This window comes from Cryptotermes secundus, unplaced genomic scaffold (assembly GCF_002891405.2).
Source record: "Cryptotermes secundus unplaced genomic scaffold, Csec_1.0 scaffold776, whole genome shotgun sequence".
Lineage (NCBI taxonomy): Eukaryota > Metazoa > Arthropoda > Insecta > Blattodea > Kalotermitidae > Cryptotermes > Cryptotermes secundus.
Genome location: NW_019742976.1, coordinates 470,408 through 486,713, shown reverse-complemented (window position 1 = coordinate 486,713; position 16,306 = coordinate 470,408). Strand labels below are relative to the sequence as shown.

At 45.1% G+C, this 16,306-nt stretch overlaps 1 long non-coding RNA gene across 1 annotated transcript in view; it reads right to left on the bottom strand.

Moving 5' to 3' along the window:
• LOC111873654 overlaps window positions 1-16,306 on the bottom strand; it is a 137,248-nt gene that overhangs the window by 3,235 nt on the left and 117,707 nt on the right. The window contains exon 3 of the long non-coding RNA XR_002844411.2: window positions 7,444-7,677. This is a non-coding gene — a long non-coding RNA (uncharacterized LOC111873654). The remainder of the gene's footprint in view (window positions 1-7,443; window positions 7,678-16,306) is intronic.

The window sequence follows — 16,306 nt, the reverse complement described above, 5'->3', positions numbered from 1 at the left end:
GTCTCGCTGGCGGGGCGGGACTGATGGTAAGCACCAGTACCGGTAGGATATAGTGACTGGTAGAAATCATAGAGGGAAGCACAATGGACCAATACAGGTCTAAATGCATGGGGAAACCCACCCTCTCCAATAACTAACTAACTAAGTCAGTAAGCTGAAGTTGTCCTTGTGCTTAACTACGCATCATACAATGTAAACGTTTGTGGAAATGGAGGTATAGCTTAACAATTCTTAACCTAGGGACTAGGTGGTGAGCGGTCAGCTTCACGCCCCAGCCGCTTTAGCGTCGGAGAACAAGATGCTGGGTGGGCCCCAGAGCCGGTCCGGACGCTGTGCAATAGAGAAAAATCCCTTGCCCCTGCCGGAAAATGAACCCAGACCGTGCAGCCCGTAGCCATACCGACTGAGCTAACCCGGGTTCTTTAAATAAGCCAGCTGTTAAATAATATTCGGCAGCAAAACAGTGTTTCATGAGTAAAATGTTTGTACAAATATTTTAACCAAATTCCTGACTGTATTTTACAAAGCTGTCTTTGTATATAGGTTATACTTAGCAATCACTATGGCAATTAAAATTTGCTCGTTCCTTATATGGCCTATTCTTAGACCCTGGAGATGGAGGAAATATGTTTCTCCGAGACGTCGGCTATAACTTTCATATCCCAGAAGACAGAACCCCTCATAATCACTGCTGTGAGAACCTCAAATCCAACCACAACGAAATATCACATCATTTCCGCTAATACTGGTTCCGGCTTGCATCTCCCCCTGTATTACAAGACTGTCATTCATTATTAATGTTGTTTAACAAGACATAACTTCATATACTCCTACGAAGGCGAAGTATACCTAAAAAGACGAAAGAAAAGTGTTTACAAACATCCACCGGGCACTGTAATCCATGGATCTGGGAAAGCTCCACCGTCATCCGTGGTCTGCATGTCTTCGAAAGATAGCCCCCCACTCCGCCAAAAGAAGGAAAAAACGACAAGTCCCATGAAACACTGTTTTCTTATATGGCCGGCTGGCAGGGGCGGGTTTGTGTAGGTAAGATAAGCAGATCGGGGCGCCAGGTTTACAGATTACAATCATTGTGTGCAGGGGGCTCAGGACTACGGCTCCGCATACCACAAGACAAACCAAACTCGTTATCCACCAAACATGGACAAGGAATGCTTGTTCATCCCAGAGCGGCCTACAGCTCCTTAGGGTTCCACAAGCGAGTGCTTCTCACAGAAAAGAATGAGTTGCCGACGAGAGGAAAGTAAATTATTCCCGTGTTTGGATAAGATAGTAAGAGAGATGAATACAAATTCGTTAATGCTCCTACCATTTACGATGGTTACTTGGGAGACTACAGCTTCAGGCATGTGCCCCGACAGAGTTCTCACGCTACACACTTCTCTGAAAGTGGAAAGTTTGGTATCCACCCTACACGCCGTTGCCACCCAGAAGACAAACACGAGTGACCACAAAAACTTCAAAATTTATACTTCACAGTTAGCTAAGCACATCATACTGTGGATTCACCTTTGCCTTACCCATGGAGATGTAAGGGGGGCATTGAGGTACAGATCCAAGCATTCTTTATCTCTGCACTAGATGGACGTGGTCAGCTGCACGCACCGGCTGTTTTACTTCCAGAGGCTGAGTAGGGCCACGAGCTCGTTTATACGCAGTGCACAGTGCCAAAGGAAATACCCTTTCCTCTACTGGGAATCGAATCCCGCTCGACAAGTCCGTGTCCATATCATTACACTGCACAGTTCTCCCATTCCCTCATCCACGGTTCGTAGTCAAATGGGAAAAGAAGAAGAGAAACAGAATTTTTGGTTCACACAGCAGGGGTTATGTGGGGTTTTATCTTGTGGGTTATAAAACTGTGTCAGCTGACTTTTCGGACCAACATGAAGCCTACATCTTCAGGATGGAAGAAGCAGTCATGAAGAACCAGTATAAAGTACTGATGTTATAGCAAGTGTCACGTAACTTCAAACAAAGCCAAGAGTAACCTTGAAAGCGCAGAAGAAAAATTTCTGACAAGGGGGTGGGTTCGAGGGTGTGAGAAGTGACAGGCGGCCAGTCGTGCAAACACACCCTCGAGCCCACCCCCTTGTCTGAAATTTTTCTTCTGCGCATTCAAGGTTACTCTTGGCCTTGTTCGAAGTTACGTGACACTTGCTATACCTGCTTGATTCTGATTTGGTTTATTCTTCGGCCCTGAAAGTGAAGGCAAATGCTGGATGATTTTCAACGGAATACGGGCTTTATACTCCCCACAAGACAGGACTCTTCATATTCACTGCTGTGAGAACCTCAAATCCTACATAACCAACCAGGATGCTCTCTACTTGCAAGCTTCGGGTTCTGCCATTGAAATGAAGACCCAACAACAGTGCTAATTACGAGTATTTCCGTCCTGGTTTCGGCTTGCTATGTCACACACACACGGGACGAAGGGTTATTAAATCGAGGCCGGACACTAGACAAATGAAATACTGGCAGCAGCATACACAAAGACAGAAACCCACTCGGTGCACACGCTGGCAGGAGGCGAACCAATAGTAACGGCGCACACATCCTGCAGAAGGGCCTTGCCGTTCCACGGCGAACAAACAGGTTCCTGTTGCATATGCAAACTAAAGCCACTGCAATACAACTTCCCAAATGGATTCTGCTGAAATAAGAACCAAACTTGCGTATATAAAAACTCCAGAAACGCTGCTCGACCTGGGCATTCGTTATTCATTTGTTATCTTTTTCCTCCTTTCCGCTTAACTTTCTACCCTGAAGATGTGGCCAATACGAATGCCGGCATGACTACACACGGCGTCACATCTCAGAAGACAGCAACCATCATTCAAATCCGACTCTGGATTTCCCATTCATTCATTTCCTCCTTGAAATTCTATACGATAAAAGAGGCTTAAGTAAGGAAAATTTGCAAATAGTTTGATGAGAAGACCTGTAAGGAAATCCACATTATTTGACGGGGAGTTCCACATTCAGCAGAGCTTCTTCACCAATCTGTACATTGCCCTGTCACAGGTCTAATAACCACTGAATTTGTGGTATACAGAGAAGTCACAGGTCGGATAACCACTGAATTTGTGGTACACAGACAAGTCACAGGTCGGATAACCACTGAATTTGTGGTACACAGACAAGTCACAGGTCGGATAACCACTGAATCTGTGGTACACAGACAAGTCACAGGTCGGATAACCACTGAATCTGTGGTACACAGACCAGTCACAGGTCGGATAACCGCTGAATTTGTGGCATACAGACAAATATAACACAGACTCAAAAAGTATGGAAGTATTCGGGTACTGGTCTGTGTACGGAACATGAAGTACATAAGAAACCCGCCCACGATGGTTAACCTATACAGAATATGTCGGAAACAACAAAGAAAAAGATAACGAAAAAAAAATAGTTCTGTAATTATTATCATCTTTTGCTGCATCGTGTTGTGTAAATCGCTGCAGGTAAAAATTACAAGTATATATACATGTTAAACACGAAGGCCGCGCCATAGCTCAAGCGGTTAGTCGCAGGCTTCCCACCGCGGCGGCCCGGGTTCGATCCTGGGTCTGGTCAAGTGAGATTTATTGTGGAAAAAGTGGCGCTGGAGCAGCTTTTCTCTGAGTACTTCGGTTTCCCCTGCCAATCTTCATTCCACCAATTGCTCAACAATCACCCTCACCTATCATCTGGGGCTGGTACAATAGGCCAGAAGTGGCCGCAGTACGCGGGACTTAGTCCAACCCCACTAGCAATAAAAAAAAATGTGTTAACACACTACTTCCAGCAGGAAGAGCAGAATAACGTGTGTAGTGGCGTCTGTGTGAGTTCAGTGGCGCACATTTACACAAAACGTTCAATACCTACAACTTTAGCAAAATAACTACAATGTTAAACAAATAAAAAACCAACAGGTTACAGTATATAACTTACGGTTAGCAATTGGCTATGGGCTAGTAAGGGCAAGACTTTATTCTACCTCACGTCGTTCAGATCGGTTCTCGGGCCCACCATGCCTGCCCTATCCTATGGGTACCGCGGGCTATTTCCCCGCGGGTAAAGCGGCAGGAGCGCGACACTGACAACTCACCTCCAACTACTGTCGAGGTCAAGATTAATCCACTCTCCCATGTCATGGTCTAGTGCTTAACTAGCTAAGCACAGTGACAAATTTTACATGACGAAATAATTGAAATAAAAAAAATCGGATTTTGAAGATAGCATACATGTAAAAAAAACACGGTCTTAGACATAAAACTTCACCTGCTGGAAATAGTGTTGTGTTGCCTGCAATATATTGTATGAGGGATATTCAGCAAGTAACCTCCGCTTACTTTAGGCAACTAATATAGGAGTGGGGGAGAGCTCGCGCATGCGAGGTAGCGTCACATGACATTTTCGTAAACCACCTGATATTTGTTCTTGTCTCTACAGAGTGACTTATGATGTGTCCTTCAATTGATAGGTACACCAGCTGTGAAATTCGCACTGTTATCTGCTTTCTTTACGCAAAAAACAAAAGTGATGTGGAAATCCATCGTGATTATGTCCAGTTAACAGCCAAAATGTAATGAGTGAAGGAACGGTACAACAAAGCGGCCTCCGTAGTCTAGGGGTAACGTTCCCACCTCATGACTCAAGGTACGCGTGTTCAAACCCGGCGGAGGTCGTGGAATTTTTAAGGGCGGAAAAATTCAGGGACTTTAAGCCGTGGGTCCCGTGTCGTAGGTTTACGGCACGTAAAGGAACCTCATGTCTCAAGGGGACCTCTGAGCCAAATTCTGGACAATTCCCGCCCAACAGTAGTCTCTAACGCCACTGGTAGAGGGGGGAAGCATCGAGATACCGCTGAGCCAGTAGAGGCCGAACTCGCTGGCTGAGTCGGGACTGATGGCACGCACCAGTACCGGTAGGGTATAGAGACTGGTAGAATATCACAGGGGGACGCACAATGGACCAATATCTGGTCTAAGTGCATGGGGAAACCCACCCTCATCAATAATAACAACAACAACAAGGGTACAACAATGATGCAGAATGCTGAAAGATGGGCCAAAATATGTTCACGACGAAGAGCGAAGTGGTCGAACATACGTAGTGAGTGATCTTGTTCAAAGTGTTGACAAAAAGTATTAAAGACGGCGCTTCAAAATTTCAGAACTTTCGTGTGAATTTCGACAAACTTCACGCACCGTTCGCTACAAGATTACAACAGTTAGGCAAGGCTATCAAAAAAAATTTTGAGCAAGATTGGTTCCCGAAAATGCTCACGGGTGCGCACAAAACAGAGAAAATGGCTTCCTTCGGCTTTAAAATTTTTAGAGCGATACCACAAAGATGGTGATGAATTTCTCAATCACATCGTAACAGGTGATAGAATCTGCAACAAGGGACCACAAAAATGTCAGAAGTGTATTCCGAAACGCCAAAGAACTGCGAAAGGCCATTCAGAACAAAATGCGTGGAATGCTGACATCCGGTACAGTGCTCCTCCATGACAATGAGCGACCGCATACAACTGCCCGCACTCGTGCACTGCTGAAGAAGCATTTCAACTGGGAGCTATTTGCCCACCATCCTTATAGACCTGATCTCGCTCCGAGAGACTACAACCTGTTTACCTACCTCAGGAACTGCGGAGTTCATGGAAAATGACAAAATATGGCGGCAGACTTCTTTGACACAGGAACACATATACCTATTCCTCGATGTGTGAAATGCCTCAATTCCGGCGGTGACTACGCTAAGTATTTTGTACAGGATTATTCAAAAAGAATGAACCGATTTCATGACGCACTGCTTCAGTTCTCAAGCATCATCATGGAATGAGTCAGTGACCATTTGAAAGTTATCTAAGTTGTGAATGGGTGCCACAGGGGTGCTGAAGTCGCGTCGTTCTTCCGGCAACCTTCAGTCGTTCGTTTACCCTCGGAATGGCGAGTCCTCAGCAAAAGGCGTTCTGCGTTCTCGAGTTCGCGAAAACAAATGCGGTTATCACGGTGCAGCGTGCTTTTCGAAGGCGATTCGGCATTAATCCGCCCTGTCCTAAGAACATTCGACGGTGGGTTCGACAGCTTCAAGAGAGTGGGTGCCTGTGTAAAGGAAAAAGTCCAGGACGACCACGAGTCTCGGAGGAACAAGTGGCGACAATCCGTGCTGCGTTTGAGAGGAGCCCGCGGAAGTCAACAGATCGAGCTAGCCGTGAGCTTGCGATCCCTCAATCCACTGTCTGGCGTGTGCTAACAGTACGTCTACATTTGAAACCATACAGACTGCAGCTCGTTCAGGCACTTACCAATGACGACAAAATGAAGCGGACGGAATTTTGCAATTCGATGCTTGAGATGAAGGAAGACGAAACCTTCATTTCACGTTTAATTTTTAGTGATGAATCGACTTTTCACTTGAGCGGCACAGTCAATCGTCATAATGTGCGTATTTGGGGAACAGAGCACCCACATGAAACAGCTGAGCACGAAAGAGATTTCCCTAAGGTGAACGTCTTCTGTGCTGTGTCTCAGGACAAGGTTTATGGTCCCTTTTTCTTTGAAGGAAACACCGTTACAGGACAAACCTATCTCGATATGCTCCAAAACTGGTTCTTCACTTCACCGCAAGCAGATTCGCATGACTTCATTTTTCAACAAGATGGAGCACCGCCCCACTGGCACCTGATGGTCCGAGATTTTTTAAATGAAAAAGTGCCCCAACAATGGATTGGTCGGAAGGGGGCCAAAGACCTTGCTTTTTGTGCTTGGCCTGCGAGATCCTCAGACCTCACCGTGTGTGATTTCTTCTTGTGGGATATGTAAAAGATCGCGTTTATGTTCCACCGCTACCCACTAACCTCGATGACCTTAAACATCGAATAACAACAGCGATTAACTCAGTGCATCGTGATATGCTGATACGCGCCTGGGAGGAATTCTCTTATCGCATTGATGTTGCCCGTGCTGCAGGTGGTGGCCACATTGAACACTTGTAAGACAGGAAATAAAAGTTGATTGTGAGCAGAAAACTTGTGACTTGGCTGGAGTTTCGTATTACTTTCCTTTAATAAAATATTGCGTAATAAAATCGGTTCATTCTTCTTGAATAATCCTGTATTTTTCTCCTCATTGCTTGTTTTGCCAACAGCTCGCCAGATGTTACGTTCCGAATAGCCCTCGTATAAAACATTCTGCTTGCCGATGATAGTAGCCGCGCGGTCTAAGGACGAAATGTCTTCGCCGTTCACACACTGGGATCTAGAGGCATGGATGTCTGCGTACATGTTCTCTGTTTGTGTTGTCCTGCGTAGGTAGCGGCCTTGCGACGGGGCTGATCGCCCGTCTAAAGGAGTCGTACAGACTCTCTATATGATTCAAATATCAGAATTCTGAATGGGAAGAGGCAGACCTACACTGCTGCTCTTACCGTTGCCAATTAGGGCCAGCTCCTCATAGTCGCCATGGTCGCGGAGGAGTGTGGAGGATTCGGCCATCGCACTGCCGCTACCAGACGAAGATAGAGCTGGCCCAGGCAGCCCTCTGCCCTCCGTTGGCGCCACCTCCGGGCCGTCCCCGGCCCCTGACACTGGACTCTGCGCAGCCAGCGAGCAAGTACGTCACCGCGCCATCAAACCACGATGGATGGCAGTCACATCACAACCTGGAAGATGAATTAAGGCAAGCTCAAATACCTAACATCACACATCAAATGACCTTAGTTATATATTTATCATAATGAGGGGGCACGCGGTAGCGTAGTTGGTTGAGGCACTATGGTACAAGCCGGAAGGTCGCGGGTTAGATTCTCGATGTGGTCACTGGATTTTTCAATTCACCTAATCCTTCCAACCGCACTATGGCCCTGGGGGTCGACTCAGCCTCGTAACAGAAATGAGTACCAGGAATCTTCCTGAGGGTTAAGGACAGCCGGCGCCTAAGGATGACAACCTTACCACCGTATATGAGACGACGGTCTAGAAAATGTGGGGGCCTTAACGTCTCACAATCCTATAGGCCTTCGCGGCCTGTTACAGGGATTGCTTTTACCTTTTTTATCACGATGTTCATGTCATTGAGTTCTGTCCCAAAATTCTTTCGTCGCCTTTCTTTCATTTGATTATTTTAATAGTCGGCTGTGTATGAAAAATTCGTATCTAGGAGTTCACTGCCGAACATAAAGCCATCGTGACTGGAATTTCGTCCGTAAATGAATCAACCACTGTTTAGATTCGACACCAAAATATAATTTCGGACATTGCTCCTTCACACGTACTAGATACCTCTTCTGGCAAAATTATTTTCTCGTACAGTACCAAAACCTTCACACAGACGTGTCTTTCCGTCTCCCTGCACTGAAGTATTGTAGGAATGGAAAAATGCACTCCTACACTCACCTCAAAGCCCACAGTCCTTCTTGAGGGTTAACATCCACTCAATCAAAAAATGCCTTCCTTTACAAAATTGTTTTAATTTCACTTTGTGGGGGGTGGAGTCCAACTGGGTCCACTCGGCACGGCGGCCGCCTGATTGGCTTATTGTATCCTGCCCCGGGTGATTATGATGATGGAGAAGTTGGTGGAATGGAGATTGACAGGGGAAACCGAAGTACTCGGGGAAAACCCGCCTCAGCGCCACTTTGTCCACCACAAATCCCACTTGACCTGACCCGGGATCGAAACCGGGACGCCGCGGTGGGAAGCCAGCAACTAACCGTTTGAGCTATGGCGCGGCCTTTTCCCTTTACAGAAACTCAAAGTTCATTACAGGTGAAACAAGGCTCTCACGGCGGTAATTATGAACGACGTTTCGGAGGAACGTACTGCCTCAATCCTTAGAGGCTTGTTGCTTGCTTATTCGGCTTCCTTGAAAATGAAAGCAGTATATTACTCCAAAAGTAGGCAAACTACCAGACTATACGGCGTCACATCCAAGACGATAAAACTCTTCATTCACTAACGTGACCCCCGAGCTCGTCGGTGGATTCTATCCTGAGCCAAATGAATTCAGCCCTTATCCATTCATCGATTTACTTCATGATCCATTTTAATATTATCCTACAGACAATCCACAAAAATAATGTGTTTATTTTGGCTTGCTCATAAGAATGGCCTGGCTAATACGATCCGGCGTCTCGTGCTGACATACATGGCGCCGGTAAGATTTCTGATAGCAACTTGGCAGTCTGTACTCAACTCAATTTCGCTCTTAGTAGAAACAAGATATGAACATCACTGGTAATTGCTGAATAAACCTTTGTCGATGTTTGTTCATGAAGTACAAAGGGCAGTTCATTTCGTACTGCATGAATCAGCGCGTACAAATGATCTAGAAGGATCTATGACACGATATATTCCTCTTGAGATCCGTGCCTCTACAGCCCTTTGTTGGACCTCGAGCTTCTACATGTGCTCTGGTGGTCAGAGTTCCTGGCTACAGAACCAGAGGTCCCGGGTTCGATTCCCGGCACTGCCAGATTTTCTGAGAAGTCTGGAACGGGGTCCGCTCAGCCTCGTGAAGATAACTGTAGTGCTATTTCAGGGAAAAAGCTGGCTCCGGTCTAGAAACCCGAGATTTTTTTTTAATCCTTTCCACAGTCGGTAGGACTCGTTGGTCGGGGTATCGGCCCTGCACAAACAGAATAAACGCACACAGACATCCATGCTTCAAGTGGGATTCGAACCCACGATCCCAGTGCTTGAGCAGTCGCGGCCACTGTGATCGGCACAGTGAAGCTGTAGCTTCAGAATTCTTAACCTCAGGTTTGGGTGGAGATGAATGGACTGCTTCTGGCTTCGGCTGGTTTATTCCCAGGGAAAGAATTTTCATTATGAATTAACCGGGCCTTGGAAGGTACAGGCTAAAAATATACAATGGACACGTACATATGAGACTGGAAAGCAGAAGAGAACCGAGATGCAGTACAAAAACAAGCTGTTCCCCAGACATAATTGCGTTAGAAGGGACGGCCGGAAATAGGCTTTCTGGAAAGTATTACAGCAATACAACTTGAAGCATACCAATATAATTGCTAATTCATTTCGCATTCGGTTTAGCCATGCGTATATACAACCGGTAACAATTCGTTCATAACTATTATTATATCCATCACAAACTACAAGCTCAGGATCCAGCATTAACAAGACTGTATAATGTACAGTTAATGGATAATTTCCGCAGCCCATTCCTCTGAGCAAGAGAAAAGGATGCAATAAAATATCGAGCACGTTTTTCACGTCGCAACTGTGGTTAACCGCCAAACCAGACGGAGCAGAATTAGGGGAATTAAATCTCTCTCCAGTCGCCCACGCAAGTTTAACTGTGTTTGAAGAACCCCGTGACAACAAAAAGAAAGATTTGCCTTGGTATTTCTGACGAATAATTTCAACATTCCCCATGAATGATTGATGTGTGATTACCATTTATTTACCGCCTAAACCGGATAAACGACAACTGAATTACGAATTAAATGAAATTGGAATGTGTGTGTGTAAATAAGACTAATTCATAATTCTATGAGTGCATTATCAGACAGAGAGAGATTTAAATCACAGGACTGGGAATGAACCTTATAGTCTCTTCAGACCTACAAGAAGGAACTTCCAGGACACACACAACCTGAAACAGCAGTACGTATGTTTACTAGTAACCCTTCACAAACGGAAACGGAGGGGGGGGGGGAATTCGCAGATATGCAACAAAATGCTGGGCAGGTGTGGGCCGTGTAGTGTTAACATCAACGGAAAGACAAAGATAGGTTGTCTTTAGTATATCAATGTGGATGTGTGACACAAGGACGCTGATGTTACGTCCACCACGTCACCTCCTAAGAAACATTCTTTCCTGTCTGATTCATGGTTGTTTCCTGCTGAAGCAATCCTGACGAGATGACGCTCTTCCGCGACCCTTTGTGCGAACCTACGAGGTCCGTCGTGTGGCTGTCGGTCGGTCTTCTCAGCGGAGGCATTCCTGGCTTAAGGTCTCCTCGAGATCTATGTTCTTCCTTGGCATGTACGTGTTTAGAATGGGGGGCTACCTCTTCAACAGGAGATGGGTGTTACTCTGTGTAGGTGCTACATCTGTCACACCGCAGTCTCAGCTCCAGTATATCCATCCGCGCTGTCATATAGCTTCCACGTCACTTTAAATGAAAGGTTCAGTAGGAACACGTCCACACACAGCGACATCGGTCGTACGACGTCCGTACGGTTCATGTCGCATCAAGTTGTAGAATATAAAGTGTAGTCTTAGCTTTCATACGTGACGACATGCGGCATCTACCGTACGGCAGTCGGACCAGGCCACAACTTCATCTCGCCTTTGATTGATTGGGTGCACCCAGTGCAATCTTTCCTGCTGCTTCAGGTTTTCTTTTCGGCGTCCGTGAAAATACCACATAGCAAGTACGCGCTCTCGGTCCATCGTTCATTGTCCCTTCGGTGCGGATAAAGTCGCTCTAGTGTGAAAAGGAGGTCGTACAGCAAAAAATAAATCGTAAGACGTTTTTCCGTACGACCGATGTCGCTGTGTGTGAACATGCCCTAAGACGAGTCACCAAACGCTCTTGGGAACGCGGCCGAAGACGCAACCACGCTCTCCTAACAGCGGAGTGCTGCAACTTCAAACGGAAGCTAATTCCGTACAAATGTAGCTTCTTCAGTTCGATGCATTCACTTTGAACTTAAAGGTGTCTAATGACAATGTTAAAACAAAAAATAATGGCTAATAGAATCCAAGACTTCAAACCAATCATGAAATATAATAACATAAACTTGAACGGGAAGAATTTGGCACTAATTGCAAACAATCCAGACATAAACTATATACTCTTCACGAGTGTCATGAAGGAAAAGAATTTACACGAGACATACTGTACACATGACTTGCACCGACACTGCCTTTCTTTCAATGGCTGGAGATGGAGATCACACAAAAAATACTCAATTAATTTCACTCAATAAAGGAATGTACAATAACACGGACAATTTGAAGCAGTAAGATGGCCAACTACCACCGTACAGTCTTCAAGAAACGTAGGGCCCATTATCTAGAAATGAATGATAAGTACATCAATCAAGTCCGAATTACTTAATCACGTAATGTGATATTTAAAAAAGCCGGACTTTTTTTGCGGGCCATCAACGACACTTCAGTACCGGGGATACAGTATGGCGTATGACAGTTGAACGAAGAATTATAAAATACAGTAAAACCTGACTTAAACGGAATCTCAAGGGATCAGAAAAAATTTCCGCTGAATCCAGGTTTTCGTTTAATCAAGGTATACTATAATACCTAAACCAGGACATAAACGTATTTGAGACAAAACAAAACAACATGCTCATTAATTTATTCACACAACAATCATTGAACACATGCAAACATTACACTGAACAGCAAAAAACTGCAGTACTCACTTTTTATAATTTTACCACAACTCCGGCAGAGTTTTTTGCACGCAGTTTACTCTCTTGGCTGCCTGACTTTCCACAGACACTTTAGCTTGAGAAAGAGTAAGCATGTCTGAAGCATTCCGTTGCAAGGCAAACTCCTGCAGTACCTTTAAACTGTTGACAGCATCCTGATAAGTCTTCACTCTACACTTTTCTTCTTCTTTCGGAATGTCTTCCTCTTCCTCCTCCTCCTCTCTTCCTTTTCGATTTTCTCTAAAATTCTCAACTAATACATCGATATCCATTGTGTCTGGTTCTGTTTGCACATCTTTGCCTATGTTGATGTAGTCCTCAGCATTGCAGTTACTGAAAGCAGCTTCATTCATGCAATGTTGTAAGTCCTTCTGGTCATTCTCATTTTCTACACTAGGAGTAACTTCTACCGTAGAAAATCCTGCTTCTTCGAAACACTTTGTCACAGTTTCTGGTAACAACTTCTTTACTGCTTGACTCATCCAAATAACCGCATCTAGAACCGAGAGGTTCAGAGGCGGATGATGTAGAATCTATATTGACCAGCAAAGATTGCATTAATAATTTACGATAGTGGACCTTAACATTCCGAATGATGCCCTGATCCACTGGTTGAGTGTGACGGACCAGAATGAGACAAATCAAATTAGTTGAGAAACACTAGTGGTGTTTGGAGGGAACCAAGCAAGTGGCACGTTGGAAAGATCGATAGGGGGGGGGGGCATGTTGCGTTATCCAAGAACAAAAGATGCCGGTTTTGCTTTTTCATTCTACCACTGAAGGCCGTTAAGTAGCATCGTGGCTTTGCTGCCTTGCCAATCACTAAGGTTTTCCTCATTTCATCTGACATAAAACCACACAGAAAAACAGTCAATCTTTCTCTGCACAGTTTTCCTCCCAAACATTTCTCACCTTTCAGACATAGCGATTTATTCGGAAGCGCGCGGAAGAACAGTCCAGTCTCATCACCGTTCGCTGTTTTCACGTTCATATCCCTCGATTATGGATGGCAATTTTGTTTCCCATTCCTCAATGGTCTCACTATTTACATAACTTGATTCATCACAAAGTTCATTAAAAACTATCCGATGTCTTTTGCGAAAACTCTCCAACCATCCGTTAGATGCTTTGAATTCAGTCTTCCCAGTTTTTCAGCGACTTTTTAGCATATTCCTGTACCATAGGACCCCACAACCGGTGATTTTTCGCCCTCACACTGACAAACCACTCCCACACTATTTCATTAACGTCTTCGTTTGCAGTTTTCTTGAGTTCTCTTTTTATTTTTACATTAGCACAAGTTTCCCACAGCTTCAAAATTTCCGTTTTCTTCTTTAGAATCTCATACACTTGAGTTTTGGCGACGTTAAACATCTTCATGATCTGCTTAACAGACAATTTATCTCGCTCACTCGCATGAATCACTTTTAATCTTGTGTTAAGATCAAGTACAACTCTTGTCTTTGTAGCCATGATGACAACTGCTAGACTAAAGTAAAACTGTAGGCCTAGAGCCCTTACTGAATACAATTTCCAGAAGGGGAAAACAATTCTGCTGAATCTCAGTGCAGGTAGTGCAGTACCGTTAGAAGCTTATTTTAAAGAGTTAGGGAAAACAAAATTCTGTAGAATGTATAGGATGCCTACAATTATTCTAAACGATGCATTCCGGAAGACTGGAAATTTTCCGTATAAAGGCCTATTTTCATTTCCGTTAATCCAGGTTATTTAACATCTGCCCCAAAGTCAAGGGACCTGTAAATATTTCTGTTTAAGACAGGTTTCCGGTTAATAAAGGGTCCGTTTAAGGCAGGTTTTACTGTATTTGGAAAGCAGCAGCTGTGCCTTAATCAAGGTACTGTCCCGGCATTTGCTTGGAGGGACTGGGGAAAACTGCGAAACACCCCGTAAAGATAGCCAATATCCGGGCCGAGATTCGAACCATTTGCCTCCTAAATATAAGTCTATACTGTTACATCAACACCAACCTGTTCAGTTGGGATATAATAATGGAAAGACAAAGTACAAAAACCAATCGTAAACTGAGAACGGTTTGTAATAAACAGTAGCACTTTCATGAATGGAGACAGATTTCAAGCGATGAATTTATGGAGTTGGACAGGAAACTTGTCAATCTCTGTCTGACGCCATAGTCATTAAAGTGTGGCGACTGTGGTTAAGTGTGCTGAGCTCGTGGAGGATCAGCAACCACCACCACCTTCAGCATTATTACGGTATCGCTGAAGCAGAAAATCTCCGTAGGTTCTGCCATACTATTTGGGACTGCTACAGTATATTCCAATTACTTTATAGTGATAAATGTTTCACATTAAAGTCACGCCGAACAACATGATCTCGAGATAATGATCTAAACTTGTCTTCCGGAGATACTCGGTTCGAATCTCGGCCCGGACACAAATTACCCTCACTGAGAGGCTTCGTTATTTTCCTCGGACCCTCGAGGCAAATGCCTGGATGGTATCTTGCTGACGCCATGATCTGTTCCAGTCATTCTAGAAGGGAAGATAAGGCTGTCCCTATGCATAATTGATTAAGCACTATGTCATGAAGGCGTACGTGGGAGTGGATGTACAGATCCACGTATTATTGGCCTCCGCACTAGGGGGAGATAAGTGCTCAGCTTCAAGCGCCTGCCCCTTCACCACCGGGAAAAGAGCCCTCGGTATCCGTTGGACAGGAGGCTGAGTGAGCTCCAGAACCAGTCTGGACGAAGACGAGACGAGAAAATTCTTGCCTCTACCGGTAATCCGAGGCTAGTCTACTTACTGAAAGCATCGTTAAAAACCCCGCGAAAAACAGCTCAGAATGCAAATTAACATTATCTTACCTCACACCGTGCTGTGACTTCGATGCAAATCAGCACTGAGAATATACAAATATCAGCACAGACAGAAACGAACTTCCAGTCATTAGGACCGGGCACTGCAGCGTTGCACAAAACTCGAACTGCCGCTGGTCTAGTAAAGAAAGGCTTGCAAATGGTGAGGTCTGACAGATGGGTACTGCAGCTAGGGGCACGTGGATAGGAAGTCACAGGGTGGGGGACAGATGTTCTGAAAGCGCTTAGGAAGTAGGGGAGGGGGCACGAAACGTTGAGGATCAAGGTGAGGAGTTCATACTGCATTTAAACAGCTACGTAAGGCAAAGCTATCCCTGTAACTGGCAGTGATGGCCCATAGGGTTGTAAGACGTCAAGGCTCCCACATTTTCTAGACACGCGCCGGCCGCCCTTTAGCCCCAGGAAGATTCCTTGTACTCATTTCTGTTAGAGGCTGAGTCGACCCCAGGGCCATAGTGCAGCTGGAAGGATTTGGTCAACTGAAAAATCCAATTACCTCATGTGGATTCGAACTTACGACATTCCGGGACTGTATACTTCGTAAAAGGTAAGGGTGGCCATGTGCTTAATTAAGCACCAAGCCATGAAGATGTGTGGGGTACTTCACCATCTTAACCTCGGCATTAGTTGAGAGTGGTCAGATCCATGCTCCGACCGTTTTACCTCCGTTATCAATTCGCTAGGAAACTGGGTTGGCTCCAGAGCCAGTCTGATTGCTGTGAAGACAACTGCCGGGAACCTAACCCGTCACTACAGCAACTAAACTATTTCGGGATTGATAGCCAAATACTGTGCGCCAGAAAATCGCACATTCTTGACATGAACAAAAAAAAATATTTTCTGTACAAGAGTACTATTTCTTTAATTCGCTTAGTTGGGGGTTGGAGTCCGGCTGGGTCCACTCGGCACGGCGGCCACAGATTGGCCTACTGTACCTGCCCCCGGGGTGATCATGATGAATTTGGTGGAATGAAGACTGGCAGGGGAAACCGAAGTACTCGAAGAAA